This window comes from Camelus bactrianus, chromosome 21 (genome assembly GCF_048773025.1).
Source record: "Camelus bactrianus isolate YW-2024 breed Bactrian camel chromosome 21, ASM4877302v1, whole genome shotgun sequence".
NCBI classification, from domain to species: Eukaryota; Metazoa; Chordata; class Mammalia; order Artiodactyla; family Camelidae; genus Camelus; species Camelus bactrianus.
The window spans coordinates 1,957,001-1,972,353 of record NC_133559.1 but is presented as its reverse complement, the minus strand read 5'-3'; the positions used below and the strand labels follow the sequence as shown (position 1 = coordinate 1,972,353).

The following is a 15,353-nucleotide window of genomic DNA, read 5'->3' as shown; positions in this document are numbered from 1 at the left end:
CAGTGAGTCCTTTGTTGAGGACAGAACTGCCCCTGAAATAAAAGTCCTGGGGGGCAGGGGGCACACCTCCCTCTGCTAAATCGATGCCAAGAGTGACTGCCTCTCAGACCCTCCCTCGGTGCCCTAACTCACTCACCCCACACACCCCAGGGCACTGGAGCTCTGAGCATCACAGGAGCCCTGGGGTGGCACACCCTCTCTGTTCTCAAGTCCACAGGGTGCTGGAACCCAGGACAGCCAACTCCAGACCCCAGAGCCTCCCCCACAATTCCAGGGGGAGATTTTCAAGTCCCCTTCAGAGCTCCCAGAGCTCCTGTCAAGCACATCCCACTGGAAAGCTTTAAAGACACGCCTGGAAGCCACCACTTCCTTCCTCCTGCTGGCCCGCTGGTGAAGCTCTGCTGACAGAAGCTCAGGAGCTATGGAAGGGGGCTGTGGAAGACACGGTGGGAGTGCTTCCCAGGGTCACTGATGCCCACCTTCTCCCTACTATGTACCACACCAGCCTCTCCTGCCACTAGACGCAGCCAAGCCACCTAGCCCCGACCCTTGAGATGTAAACAGAGTCTGTTAGGACACTTTTGGGAAACCTTTTATTTTCCTGATAAAAAGGCAGAGACCCAGCTGGCGCTGTCCTGGAAGCCTTCTCCCCCTTTCCTCCCTTGAATGCAGACATGATGTCTGGAGACACAGCAGCCATCGTGAGACCGTGACAGGATAGGCCATGGAAACGTGGTAGCTGTGGGAGACAGAACGACACACTGCCCTCCCCACCCGCCAGCAAGAAACGCCCACACCCTAGTCCTAGAACCTGCCAAACGTTAGGTAGCACGGTGAAGGGAAACGTAGTTTGCAGGTCGAACTAAGGTTGCTAATCGGGTGACCCTGAAATGGGGAGAGGACGCCAGATTCCCCAGGTGGGCCCACTGCTCACTCACAGGGTCCTTGAAAGCAGGAGACGGGGGTAGAAGAGGCGATCAGAGGAAGACGAAGAAAGAGGTGGAGAGGTGCAGCACTTCCGCTGTGGAGGATGGAGGGAGGGGCCACGAGCCAAGGATGCAGGCATCTCCAGAAGCTGGAAGAGGCCAGGAAGTGAGCCCTCCCCAGAGCTCTGGAAGGAACCAGCCCTGCCCACACCTGGATTTTACCTAGTGAGACCCACGTCGGACTTTTGGCCTCCAGAACCATGAGAGGTTACATGTGTGTTGTTTTAAGCCACCAAGTTTGTGGTCATTTGTCACAGCAGCCCCAGGACACTGACACAAGCCATATGAGATGCTGGCTTGTCCCTGTCAAGCAAACGAACAGATGCCAGCAGCTGCCTTTCTCCACATGTCCCCATTGTGTGAGAAGAATGTCCTGTGCTGGTTTAAGTCACTTCAGGATGGACTCTGTGACTTGAGACTGGCATCTGTGTCAGCTGGGGAAGCTCTCATCTCAAAACTCCTTTTGTGAGAGAGAAACGGCGTCACCAGCTAAAAATGTGAATTGAACACCCAGGACAGTGGCCCAAGGTCTACGACGAGATCGGCCCCGGGACCCTTCCTGAGAAAGGAAGGAAAAGCAAGATCGGAATTCCTCGGGCAACGCTCCTGAGGAAGCTTTCCCTCCCTAGAACGCCTGAGGCCCTCAAGGGGCTAAAAGGAGAAGCAGACTGTTAATTAAATGTTTACTGAACCAGAAGGTGGACCTGAGAAAACAGCCAACTGCAACAGACAGAAGAGCTGCCTGGTTGGGGCGTCGTGGCCTCTCCACGCAGGGTCCCGGGTAGCAGGTGTGCTCCTCACCGCCCACCTGGGGGGCTGGGTGAAGCTGCTCTCCGACCGCACAGGCCCTCGGGACTGGGCTCCTTGGGCCCGACCTTCCTGGCAAGCTGTTTACCACTGACACAACCTTGCTGACAAACAGCCCCTTTTCAGAAACACGACTTTACGTGACAGAACTTCTCAGCTGTATTCCCCCAGCCTCTTTTATCACAAGTGGGTTTCCAGGAGCGGGTTGTGGGAAGACGCCTTTGCTTCCTCACAACACACAAGGAGTCCATGAACTGGGAAGGGACGTTTGTCGGGGACCCCAGACTCAGGAAGGCATCACTGGGTGCAGAGGGGGGCTGGGAAGCTGGGCAGATGTTTGAGCCTCGCTGCTCCCAGTGCGGTCGGACGCCAGCTACAGACGAAAGAGACGGTCCAGTGAACGGTCGGGCCAAGACCCGGAAGATGACTGTGCTCAGCAAACGCCACGACTGAAATGCCGTTCTCTCTGGCACTCCCAGCCGCCCAAGAGGGAAGTCGGGGGAGCGTTCCCACACTCCAGGCCAGGAACCCAAGGTTGAGCAGGGTTCTGTGACAGAAGGAGGGGGCCGATCATCCCGCCCACCAGGACCCTCCCAGGGCGCCCGCCGCCGCACCTGGAAGTCACCAGGCCCCTGCTCTTCCCAAGGCCAGCACCCTCCTCCTCCTCCTCCTCCTCCTCCTCCCTCAACAGCCTCTGCAGCCCTTGTGATGCCCACCTCGGGACAAGGGAGCCATGACCTCAGGGAGACCGAGCACCCTGCCCACCCTTATGAGACGTGTGGAGTCGGGTGTGAATGCAGACGGCCCGACAGCACACTCTGGGCTCTGATCTGTGACCCCACAGCCCCGCAGGCTGCCGCAGAGCCTTCTCTGGCCCCACAGAGCACAGCAAGGCCAGACAGAGGCTTTCACAGCAGCAGAGAGAGTCCCTCCCAGGGCCAGGCTCGGAGCTCAGAGAACAGACTTGCAGACAATCCCAGACTGACCAGGACCAAGAGAGGTGCAGGGGCCTGAGGAGGAGAAGGATGCCTCCCCAGGGCTGTGACCATGAAGGCCAGGCCAGCCTCCTCCTGGCTCCCCTGCACATCACCTGCACCCACCCTGGAGAGACTCCCTGCAGCCTCTGGCCGCAGGCTGGGATCCTGGGGCTGGGGGGAGTGTTGCAGTTTGAACCCCTCTCTGGTGCTGACACCTGTGACTCTGGGCAAACCCCCAGCCTCTCTGTACCTCAACTTCCTTCTCTGAGAAATGACAGTTGTAGAAAAACAAAAGCCTCCTGCTCTAAGGGCAGTCTTGGCCCCAAACACCAACCCCTTATTTTCCCCAACTGGTAGAAACACATTAGTTCGTTTCACTTTTAAAGAGGCCCGGAGTGAGACATTCAGAATGTGAAGAGATAAGCATCTCGCCTGGAGGATTTCTGTAAAGGAAAGTGTCTCTTTCTGCTTCGGATCCAGAGAGCGTCTCGGAATCGTCAGCTCTGACCCGTGCTGCTCGGCCCTCTGCTGGCTGCCCAGCCACATCTGTTCCCCACCCCATTCCTCCCTGTTGACAGGATTCTGGTTTTGTTTGGCTTGGCAATGGACCTGACTAAAAATATGCAGTTTCCCAGACTCCTTTGCAGTGAGAGTGGTCAGGTGACAGGGTCCCAGCCAAGGCGATGGAGGTGAGCTACCCAGAGGGGGCCCTTCCAGAGGGAAGCACAGCACAGCGTCTCCCTGGCCCTTTACCCTTCCTGCAACACACGAGCCTCGGAGGTGTGGCCTTCACCTTGGGACCTGAGACCACAGGCCCGGAGCCCAAAAGTTGGGAAGAGCCGGTGTCCCTGCCTCCCCACCTGGGACGGCCTTCTGTTATCCGCAGCTGACCCACGCGCACCTGAGTACGAGCAGCTCTCTCTCCCACCCCATCTTTCAGGAGTGAACACAGGAGGGGTTAGACAGGCCATCTCCATAGAAACAACTCCCACCCAGGCCTGAGGCCCCGCCTCCCTCTTGCCGATCTGAGATGATTGACGTCAATGCCACCCAATCACAATGTTCTCTGTCTTCTGGGCACTGAAAGGCAGGTGCTTCTATTCACTAACATAAATATTTTATTTACATGATTAGGTATTTATTTATTTCCATAGTGAAACCAGCCTCAGGTTCCCAAGGCATCACATGACACCCAGCCTGCGGCGCCCTCGGGCTGTCGCCTCCTCCCCGGTGGTGACTGAGGGAGACGGCGGGTCAAGAGCGGTCTCAGTGTCTCATCTGTGAAGTGGGGATGACCAGACCTCGGCTGCTGGGTCCCAGGGAAGTGGCACTGAGGTGAAAGCAGCTACCTGCCCTCACCTCCGCCATCTGGCCTCGCCGTCCCCTCTCCCCCTTCCAGCCCACTGGGAGGTCCCCAGGCTTCCCTCGCCCAAACCGGTTCCCAGAATATCGCTGCCCCTCCCAACCCCAGGCCAAGGCCTCACATCTCCATTCAGAGGCCTGCCTAGGGCTTCCCCGATACCCCCTCGTCTACATGCCAAGTGCCCCATCCGAAGCTCCTCAAAACCTGCAGCTGCCTGGCACATATCTGGCCTCCCCCACAGATGGTGAGCCAAGACAAAAACGACCATGCTTGTTGCTCATGGCTGTAAACCCAGAGCCACCCAGTGCCAGCCACAGAGTTGGGCTCTACAGATCCTTGCTGCCTGTGGAATGACCGGCCGGGTGACCAAGTGGTGGCACACAGGCTTTCACAGCAGGCTAGTGTGGAGGGTGGGACGTGCAGCAATCCGAGTTTTCTCTCCCACATGCCATGCCCTTACGCCTCCTGCCGCTGGGGAAATGTGGAGGGCAGTGTTCTATAAAGTGGGCCCAGATGTGAGTGGACCCCTGCTCCGAGATGGGAGAGCTGGCTCGCCCCTGGTGACCCAGAGTTAAAGGACAATGGCCCCAAAAGAACAGGAGGGAGATGTGAAATACTCGGAGAGTCCCCTCAGTTCCCCACTGCAAGTGCCTAGTTGGAGGAGAGGGAGACGGCACTTGGGCAGATGGACAGCAGGTGCAAAGGCACTGAGGCAACTGGGGAATAGTGAGATGTGGGCGTGGCCAGAACCTTGGGGTGCGTGTCAGGCAGCAGAGCGAGGAAGATCAAGGCTAGACCATGACTGCTGTTGGTTTCAATAATGTAACTTTATCACTAGCTCTGCTGGTAGTAACAGTAACGTTCATCACACACCAGTGATGTTCCAGGTACTTCACTTGTATCGTCTCCCTCCCTACAACCCCCAGGAGGTGGGCTCCATGGTCCCCGCTCTACAGAGAATAAAACTGCGGCCCAGAGGTTCAAACTGACGGTCCCAAGGTCACCCAAGGAAGGAGCAGAGATGGAACCCTAGTCCAGGGCTTCCTGGCCCCACAAACATTGTCTTTAAGTACCATTTTACACCTGCCCCTGCCCTCGGGCACAGGAACAGGGCTACTTGTCACCAGCCTGAGGGACCAGTCAGCTCTTAGCACATCTTGCTGTGGACCAAAAGCACACACCCGTGGCACGTGAGGATAGCACTGCTGCCCTCGTCTGGGGTGGACAGCTAGGTGTCCCACTGATGGAGGCCGGGCTACTCACTCACACGTCGTAGTTCTGCGGGGATGGCTGGGGCGGCCCAGCTCGCTCTGCACATCTCCCATGCTTCCTCAGGCCAGCAGCTCGGGCACCGCTCACACAAACGGCAGGGCACAGGAGTGCTGGTGAAAACAGGCAGGTGTTTCTCTGAGCTGCTTGAGTGGCGCCTGCTAACATCCCATTGGTGAGAGTGAGTCACACAGTGAAGCTCAGACTCCAGGGAGGAGGAAATCTACCTGCCTCTCAGTAGGAGCTGCAAAGCCCTGGGCAAAGAGGTTGGACCCAGGGAGGGGTGAGGGCCTGAGGCTACTGACACATTCCACCTGCTGCAGGTGAGGAAGGCCCAGGTTAGGGCCAAGGAGGCACTGGGGCAGGAGAGAAGGGGGCCTCTCTGCACCCAGGTTCCCCCCTGGTCCAGGGTCCAGCACGAGGCAGTGGGAGAGCCGGATGGAACCCTTGTCCAAACCCCCCACTCTAAGACCCCTTCCCCTTGAGGCGTGAGCCTGGGTGGATCACTAGACTCAACCAAGAAAAACAGAAACTTCTCTGAGTATTTAAAACAGAGAGAATTCAATATGTTGAACTCATTGCTCTGACGATGTAAAAACAGAAGCCAACCAGCAGAGCCGAGGAGATACACATAGGTGGGAAGCTGCTGGCGCCCTGGGGCCCGAGGGACCAGAGAGGACCCCAGGGCGGCAGAGCCTGGCCCTTCCCTGCAGCAGACCCCCTGCTGAGATGTGGGCTGGGGGAGGAGAGGCATGAGGTGGAGGGGACAGGAGGGGCGGGAAGCGGAGGAGGAGGACCTGGCTTCTCCCTCCTCTAGCCCACCCTCCCTCCTTCCTTGTTCTCACCAGCCAGACCAGCCAGAAGCCAGGGGACCTAAGCCAGGGGACCCAACCCTAGGGGCCTGCGAAATGAGCCGGCCAGGGAGAAATGAGGGAGAGGGCTAAAGGCAGACGGACTCACGGAGAGGGAGCCTCCTCTGGGACAGGTGGCCTCTGTCTCCGTGTGCTCCAGGCCGGTGCACACAAAGCCCTGGTTCTGACTCAGGAGTGCTGGGCGGGGCTCGACAATCCACTTCCAACAGACTCCCACGACGGCAAGGCTGCCAGTCTGGGGGCCACGCTCCCAGGGCAGCACCAGCACGGAGAGGGCACACCTGCAAGGAGATGCCCCGCGGGCATTCCTTTAGTGTCTACTACGGCCACTTGGGCTTTCCTTCCTTCTTTGAGCCTCTGAGGCAGGAACTGCACCAGAAAAGAAAACCAAGACCAGTGTTTCAAGTGACTCACCCAGGGTCGCCCCACTTGCAGGGGCCCAAGATGTGATGCCAGGGGGCCCGTCAACCCTTTTGACCCTGGGCTCCGGGAGCTGACCCACAGACGGCCATGACGGCCTCGATCTGGCACATGCTAGGGGCCTGGCCTTTTCATTCATAATCTCAAATCCTCACGACCTGAAAAAGAAAGATAAGAAAGATCACCAGCTCCATTTTATATAGGAGGAAATTGAAGCTTAGGAAATTCAAAGATTTCACCAGGGGTCACCAGTGACTGAGGGCAGAGGCCTATTTAAACCCAAATCTGCCTAAACCCTCTGCTCAGCCATCACCTCCACCTCACGATCACCCTCCGTCAACAGTGCTGAGTTCTCAGAACATGAGGAAGCCATGCTGAAGAGTGTGGGCCTGTGACCCCCGAGCCTGGACTCAAATCCCAGGGCTCCCCAGCCCCGCATAGCAGCTGTGCCCTCTGGGAACCCCACCCAGGCTCCCAGGTCGTCAGGCAGGGACCAGGACATGCCCGACGCCGTCGGCCCGTTGGGAGGCACCATCTGGTTATCCCACGTGACCCCCCGGCACACTCAAACTCTGGGTAAACGTCAACCTTGTTGTAAGTGCACAACCATCATGACACAGATTCTGGTGGGGAGACAACTCACAAATCAAAAAACTAAGGAGTCTGTCATATGACTGAGTGTCAGAGATTAGAGTTTCGGGAAAGTGTGTGCGATGGGACAGCAGCACGGCGTTGTCTAAGCCCCTGTGAGGCCATTCGCTCTGCAGACTGGTGACAGCTCTCCCAGAAGGGAATGGTCCCATCTCCTCACCAAGCCAGCCTCCACCGCAGCCTGGGGGCAGACCTGGGTCCCCAGACCCTCTCCTGGGGGAGAGCCAGCTGGAATGTTCGGGCCTCCCGTCGCTCCTGCCTGGAACCTCTGGTGCAGAGGCGGTGATGCAAGGCCACTGAAAGGTGGCCTCATGCCTCATTTCTCCAGACCACTCAGGAGATGCAGGGCAAGCTTGTTTCTGAGAGACAGGCAGGGATTTGAGTTTCTGGTGCTTGTTTGCACAAAGGATCTCGGCCTTCTTTCTCCTGACACACAGCTTAAACACGTTAGCTGACCCTTAAATCCAATCCCCACGATGCCCTGTCTCCCTCTGAGAGAACGTCGTGGAGGGGTGGGATGCGGGAGGAGACAAAACGCAGTGTGTCCCGAGGGCTTGAGTCCCGGCACCGCACCGTCCGTTCAGGGTGGACGACTCCTTGCTAACTCTGTCTTCTGGTTTGTTTGGGTGTCTTTTTCTCTTCTCTTTTACCTTTTAACTAAAACACACATAAAATAAGCATTTTGATTGCGTTCAGCTGTGAAGAGGGACGTAACTATTTCCCCCCTCCACAACCTTTGCCGCCAGAGATCAAACGTGACTTTCTCAAAAAACAAAAAGTGGGAAGTTTACAAATACAGGCCTTGGAACCTGCAACAGCGCGCCATCCCTCCAAGCCAGGCACGTGCAGCCTGGCGTGCTTGCCGGTGACCAGGCCTCCGTACTGTTTCCATAAACCCAAATGCAGAGGTGGAGCCAGGGCCACTTTCTGCCCTTCCACCAGAAAATTAGAAAAAATACAGCCCAGAAGAGGCAAGAGCCTTTATATCAGCTTAGGTCCTATCAGCCTGTGTGGCAAATTGAAACATAATATTTTAGGCTGAAATTGGTCAAACAGGCTGGTTGAATTCATTTTCTACAAAGAAAGTCTTGCCCGGAACAAGTTCATTCATATACATGAAGCCCAAATGTGCTTTTCCTGGTTGGGTGTCTGAAACCTGAAATATTTTCAACGAAATGAGAAAATGTTCACTGTTGAATGGCCTATTAGAGCTGTCACAAATGTGATTTCTGGAAATAAACAAGATCGTAAGAAGTCTGGCTGGAGCAGCGTTAATAGGTGGTGTAATTAAATTATCCCTTAAGCCAAGGTGCCAAGTGACACAGATTTTTTTGTGTGAATTCTAATACAGTCACCTCCCTGGGCCTGCACAAATCTGAATGATCCTCTCTCTAAAATCACTAATTTTATTTTCTTCGGTTTCTGCGTATCAAATGGCTCTCTCTGCTCTGCTAGCGAACCAGAGAACTTGAGACATACAAGTCCATGTTTTCTCCGTATCATTTTACAGAGAGGCTCACTTGACACAAGCCTGGCTCCATAAACGATGTTTATTTTTTATGGGCTACTATCTTGCTCGAGAAAATTAGAACTAAGTATCAGGAAGATTTATTTTCATTGTAACTATTGTTCTCTGGTCACTGCCACTCAATACTTAAATGACTTTCTCCCCAAAGGGCAACATCTTTAAAGCGGAACAGAAGTTATTTAAACAGCTGGTTTTATGCACCATCATTTTATTAATATGTAGATTCCAGTTATGAATAGTCGAAGACTTGGCTTAGTTTGTAAATACATACAGGTATAAAGCTGGCATGTCATTCAATTAAATTCTTAAAGAGCAACACATGATTAATTACCACCAGCATGAAGTCACTGTACTCTGCCGCATGTACACATTTCTATGTCTTTAAATAGTATTTCACACTTGGAGGGAGATGAATTCCTGCCTATCCCCCACCCAGGACAAATGATACCATCATTTTTAGGAAAAGAAATAAATCTTTTTGTTGCTGTTGTTGAATTCCTGTTTGTTTAAAATAATTGTCAACATGCACCCTATTTCTTTTTAAATTAAAAAAAAAATACGGCAAATTATTACATAAAGCAAATTAAGAAAACGTGTTGTCCCAAGAAGAATCAAAACCTTGAAATCATCCAAAAATGTTTTAAAATAATTTCAACATTAAATATATTGACAGACATGCTCATCATTATTGGGATTCTCTCTAGCAAGAGGTGGAGACAGAAAAATGTTTGTTTTTGAAATAAAGTAGAGACTTTTCCCAGTGGGAGAGGAGGGGCTTTGTTCGTGGAAGACGGAAGTTTAAAAGCTTTAAGAAGCTGGTGATACCACTTAGCAGGTGCTGATATAATGAAATACAACGTCCAGGGTGGGAGTCCCACATGCATTCATCACTTTCAAAAGGAAAATATTTTTTTGAGAAGGTGAGACTCTGGTGTCGTTATCTGCATACGCCTGGTTTTAATCGGCCATTTGTGCGCATATTAAGATCCGCGCAATCCTATAACACGGACAGTCTTCGTGATCATCACAGGAGAGTAAGGATACCTCTGGCTTGTTCAGACATAGACAGGCAGCAGATAAATTACGGAAAGAGCTGCTAAGCTTCTTCCATTTTTATTTTGAACATTTCCAGGAAGCATGTCTTTGAACTCTAGCTGGGCACTGTCTCAGGCCATTTCAGGAAGGTGAGACACTTGGTAATTAACAGTTGCCTTAGGTGCTTTAAATACTCTTGGATGGCTTGGCTGATTTCAGGTGCGTCCCCCCAAAAGTTTCTCTTCTTACGTTTAGAGCTCACTGGATGCACTCCGGAGAGGTGAAGGGGGTCCGGACACAATTTGGGGCTAAATCTCGGTTTCCACCTTCCCCACCCCCACCCCATGGGTCACTCTAGAAGTAACACCGCCATCTACTGGGCAGCACGGGGACCTCCCCAGGAAGGGGAGACTTTCTCGGCGATCCGAATCAGAAAGCTTACAACGTATACTTAAGATGTACAAGGCCACAGCATCAGGGACAGGAGAGCAAGAACGAAATACTCTAATCAGAAGCGCAGGAAAGTGGCAACATCCTTTTTGCATAGACTGGTCTGTAGGAATTTTTTTCATTGGCATGTCTGCTCCATCACACTATTCCCCTGCAACAACCCCCAAAGAGGAGGTGAAAAAGGTAAAAAAAAAAAAAAAAAAAAAAAAAAAAGGCTGTTTTTAATTTCTAAGAGTTTTATACTAGTTATGAATTTCTGGAGTGAAAGCTTTTGTCACCAGTCAGCTCCCACCGTTTTCTGCCCACACTTCCTCGGGGCTGGGGCACAGGGGAGGCACACTCGTGCACACACACCCCCACTCCTCTGGAGTTCTTTAACCTAACAAGGCTTCGAGAACACAAGAGCACAAAACTGGGATAACCCAAATATTATTCTAAACTCTTTTTTCAGGCACTTAAGCAAAACAACTACCATTTTTGAAGTTTACATAACTTTTCCTTATAAATACAATCACATTCCAATTATACATCTGCATGATGTCGATTTCTGGATTTTCTTATGCAAATGTAACCGTCTTGCTTTCCCCCTTCCTCCTGCTCCTCACTGATCACTGGATTGGCCCTGAAATTTGAGCATTAATTGCTTTCTCTTGGTAATTAAAGCCCGGGTATTCTTTTCATGAGAGAACTACATTGTTTTACAATTTCCCATACTCGCTGGAATAGTTTCGTGGAAAGAAGTCAATTGTGGCCTAGAATATTAACGTGTGTTTTCTTTACAATCCTCCCACTATTTGACAAGATGTTCAGAAAAAAAATTTTTAAACAGATAACTTACGTTAAATGAAAATTACAATTAAATTTAAGTATCGCAATTCACTCATTTTAAAAGAGAAATATTTTTACTGACTCTTATTTTTCCTCATTACACGTCATAAAAAATTTTTAAGTGTCCTAGGAGCCTTAAAGTTAGGCTTGCTATTGTATTACAGTCACAAATTACTTCATTTCATATATATATATGCATTTCATATATGTATATATATACACCAAAGTATTTACATTTTGTAACTTAATTTCTCACTCAATAGAGTTTGAAAGATCTGGACATTATAAAGGCAAAGTCATTTTCTGGTGGAATGAAATGAGAAAATGAATATTTTTAAAATTCATTTTATTAGGTAAATTCAGCAGGGACTTGCTGTTAGCCCCTGAAATAAACCAGCCTGCTTCTGTTTACTTTCTCCATCCTTCGGAGCCTTGAAATGAAAACTGGAATCACCGCAATTGGTAAGCACACCCCGTCCCCTTCCCAATCCGACGTTTGTGTAGAAATTGTAGTCTCTTTCCTAGAAGTTGAGAATGGAGCCGAGGGCTGACAGCGAGCTGAGGCGAGGAGCCCCGCAGAAAGCTAGCGGGCAGAGGAAGAAAGGGGAGGCAGGACGGGACCGGACCAGCGGGGTCAGGGCCACAGGAGAGAGACTGTGCAGTACTCACAGTTTCCAGGGTCGGCGGCTGTGTCTGTGTCCTGGTCCCGATTCCAGAAGGAAATGTGGCTCTTTTGTGCAGAACCAGAATGAATATCCAGGAAGTTGGCAAAATCACTAGCTAAACAATCAATAGAGGAAACACAACAAATTAAAGTGCCAAATTTGGTTTTTTCCCCAATAAAGGAAAAGAAAGTGAGCAGAGGGGAGGAGGGAGGGGGAGGCAGGACATATTTTAATTTTTTCCTGTGACCTGAGCTGGGCCCTGGGTTAATCTCAGTTCGAATTTGGATATCTGCTCCTCTACACCCGCATAATATAAAGGATCATTCGACTGCTTGCAACGGACGCAGGCTAATCGCAAACCCCGAAATTCACCGTGTGAACTGGTCCAAGTTCCTGCCGCAGATCTGAAATGAGTTTTCCTATGAAAATACACTTTAAAACTCAGCGACCCCCACCCCTAACGAATGCCTTCAGTGACAGGAAATGTTAACCATTTTAAGCACTTTTTATTTGCATTTGCTCCGAAGCTGAGGGAGTGAGGGGAGAAATGTGCTTTTAATGACTGGTCGTGAAAATCAGATCGCGGCAGTGAGCGTGGACGTGCGAGTTTCTGAGCACGGGCTTGGGGGAGCATCCTCGTCCTGAATTTGCCCAGACAAGAGGGACTTTGCCCTGAACGCTCACAGAAGCAAGAAAGGGTTTGTTCCTAGCAGCTGAGCTGTTTTTCAAACTCTCTTGCACTGCTGATAAATTAAAGGCAGTCGGCTTCCTCTTCTCGGCTGGGGATTCTGCAGGGAAGCGCCCAGTGTTTGTGCTGCTGGGATGTGTTTGTGCGAGTGTTTTCTCCCTGGGACCAAAAGGGAACAAAAACTTTCTCCCCCAATCAACTCAACGCTGAAGCTCAGAAACACACGGAATGTGTATAACATTGTCCTTCAGAAATCCATCTTGGATCTTTTTTTTTTAAAAAGCCCTCTCTTTGATCAAAAGCCGACAGAGAATTACATTTTTCTCCATTCTGTTGCATTTAACATGGACTAACACAGGGTGAATTTAAACAAACAGATGGCCTGGGCATGAATGCTTCTTTCAGTGTGAGGGGCTGGAGGTGGGCTGGATCCGTGGGGGTGGGGGTGGGCCGCAGTGGGGAGGATTAGTTAGGGAGAGGGAGGAAAGCTGCAACGTTTACGGGGGAAGCTAAGACAAGAATAAACCCGTGATTTAAAAAAATTTTTAATACCTCTTTGCTTGGAGCCCGCAATCTTCCAGCAAGTGTGCAGTGTAGCTGTTGAAATTCTTCCGCCTAAAAGATAAATGGCCTACTTGATTCAAGAGTGTCAAGTAGGAAAAACAAAACAAAACAAAAGCCCTTCAAAGTATATTTTCAGAAGATAATCTGCCGCACAATGAGTGCCCATAAGAGGGGCAGGCAGGGGGAGGGCCAGCGCCTCGGGTGGAGCAGGGGCCAGCTGACAAAGGCAGTCCTGGGTTGAGGGTCTTCCCAGGTCGTGAGCCACATCCACTCCCTCCAAGCCCCAATCAGAGTGGCTGCTCGTGGCCTTCCGTGGGGGGAACTCCAAGCCACTGACCCACATGCCGTGAAATCCTTCGGTCCAACGGGAACATGTAGGAGTGTGCAAGCCTGGGACGAAAATTCTGGGGCATGTGGACCCTCTGAGGTCACTGCTGAGAGCCATGCAATCTGCACTGCGTCTTCCCCACATGGAAAGAGGGAGGTGATGGGCAGTGCCAGTCTCCCTGTGAGTGAACCGGCCATGGACGCCCTCCTTGGCCTCAGGGACCTTCCAGAGCCCTCCTCCTCCACAGTGCAAGGAGACTGTGGAAGAGAGACAGCCATCCTCGTCTCTGCCCCACAGCCTGGGAGATGTGTCACCTCTCCACGTCCCAAGTGTTAAAAGAAGTCCCCACATTCCAGCCAACTGTTTGGATGGGGCCTGCACCCTGGCTTCGGGGCTGGGTGGGCTTAAAATGCAGAGGGCATCGCAGGGAACCCTCTGAGACAGCTTGCCATCTGCCTTTCACTGCCTGCAGAGCACACATGACCTCCCCTCGGTGCTCCTTCCCTCCCGTGCTCACGGCGGCCCCTGGACGGAAGGGGAGAGAAAATCACAGGTCATGTGGAGTCACTTATTAGAGGAGCACAGGCCCCGCCGGCGTGCTTCATTAAAGCCTGGGCGATTTCTGGAGGTTCACACCAGAGAGGAGGTACCCTGACATGGCTGGGCTACTGTGCAGAAATTTGGGAGGCCTTTGGCCTGGGGACCCACAACCCAGCCACGGCCCCACCCTGGCAAGCTTCCCCAGTCTCTCGGGCTCCCGACCCCGAGCTAATGTATGGGCCTCAAGCTCTGGGCGCTCAGAGTCTAGTTTCCCATCCACATTGGGGCAGACGCAGCCCCAGCCTGGAGCTGACAGGGTCCTGACAACTTGGCGAAGGCAAGAGAGCCTGCAGGGGGAGGAGAAGGAGGGATGTTCTAGAAGGAGACAGAGCCCAGACCCTGGGCTTGGAAGGCAAGTGACATCCACTTCTCACCCTCACCGCTCTTTCTCTGAAAACACCAGAAGTGAACCAGGGCGGCACACGTGTGCGTGGAGAAAGGGCTTGGAGGCTGCACGCACACACGCACACACAGGCGCACACGCACATTTTATTTTTAATTCATTTATTTTAAATACCAGACTATTTCTTCTCCCTGGAGGCCTTTCCTCACACTGGTTTATTCCCGCTTTCACAGAGCTTCCCTCCTTCGTGTAGACGAAGGCGGTTCCCGCAGCCCTTTGGCTGGAACGGTCCGAAGTGCTAGCGTCGGCACATTTTATTTCATTTTATTGCAGAGACGTTGTTTTACAGCACTGAGTGTGTGGTGTGTGTGAGGAACGGGTGGAGGACGGGCTCTGCCGTGGAGGGAAGCTGCCCCCTGGAGCCGTCGGCTTCATATAAATCCTGAAAAGTGACAGTTGAGCTGGCAGGAGAATTTGGGAAACCAACAGACAAAATACACAGTGCAGCCCATAGGCCTCACCTTTACGAGGCAGAGAGAGCTTCTGGAATGGATGGGCCGGGCCCTCCGAGGCCACTCATTAGGCACTTGATGAATTGGACGCGGGGCCCACTGCCCTCCTGGGGCAGCGAAACGCTCGAAAACCAAGTTTTATTAACCTCATAAAATGAAAAGGGGGAAAAAAGAAACTATCAGCTGGAAGAATAAATGCAGGGCGCACAGCAAGTCAGCCCCCTTCTCATGTATTCAGGGCCTTTTCGGCAGCGAAGGGCAGTCCCCAAAAAAACCCCACGTTCCTAACATCAGATTTCAGCCGACTGGCTCTCAACCAGCAGCCGCCACCTGGCAGGGAGGAGTTCCGATAACGAAGCTCACACAGACCTGAAGGGTCTGTTTTATCCACAAACACCTCCAGGGACCCTCAGCTTGGGTGCTGGTGCTGCGGGGGTCCCTTTTCAGACAGAGGCCAGCACAAGCCG

The 15,353-nt window shown here is 52.2% G+C and overlaps 1 long non-coding RNA gene across 3 annotated transcripts; it reads right to left on the bottom strand.

Moving 5' to 3' along the window:
* Nucleotides 1–499: 499 nt before the first annotated feature.
* Nucleotides 500–13,360, bottom strand: LOC123612215 (uncharacterized). Of its 3 annotated transcripts, XR_012501243.1 has the most exons (6): nt 13,092–13,360; nt 7,506–11,966; nt 6,689–6,852; nt 6,363–6,555; nt 5,401–5,515; nt 500–1,075 (listed from the first exon to the last, which is right to left on the bottom strand). It is a non-coding gene; the product is annotated as an uncharacterized LOC123612215 (long non-coding RNA). The 3 variants fall into 3 exon arrangements; XR_012501242.1 differs by lacking the exon at nt 500–1,075 and having other exon boundaries at nt 2,511–5,515; XR_006719426.2 differs by lacking the exon at nt 500–1,075 and having other exon boundaries at nt 2,511–5,515; nt 11,856–11,966; nt 13,092–13,343.
* Nucleotides 13,361–15,353: the final 1,993 nt, after the last annotated feature.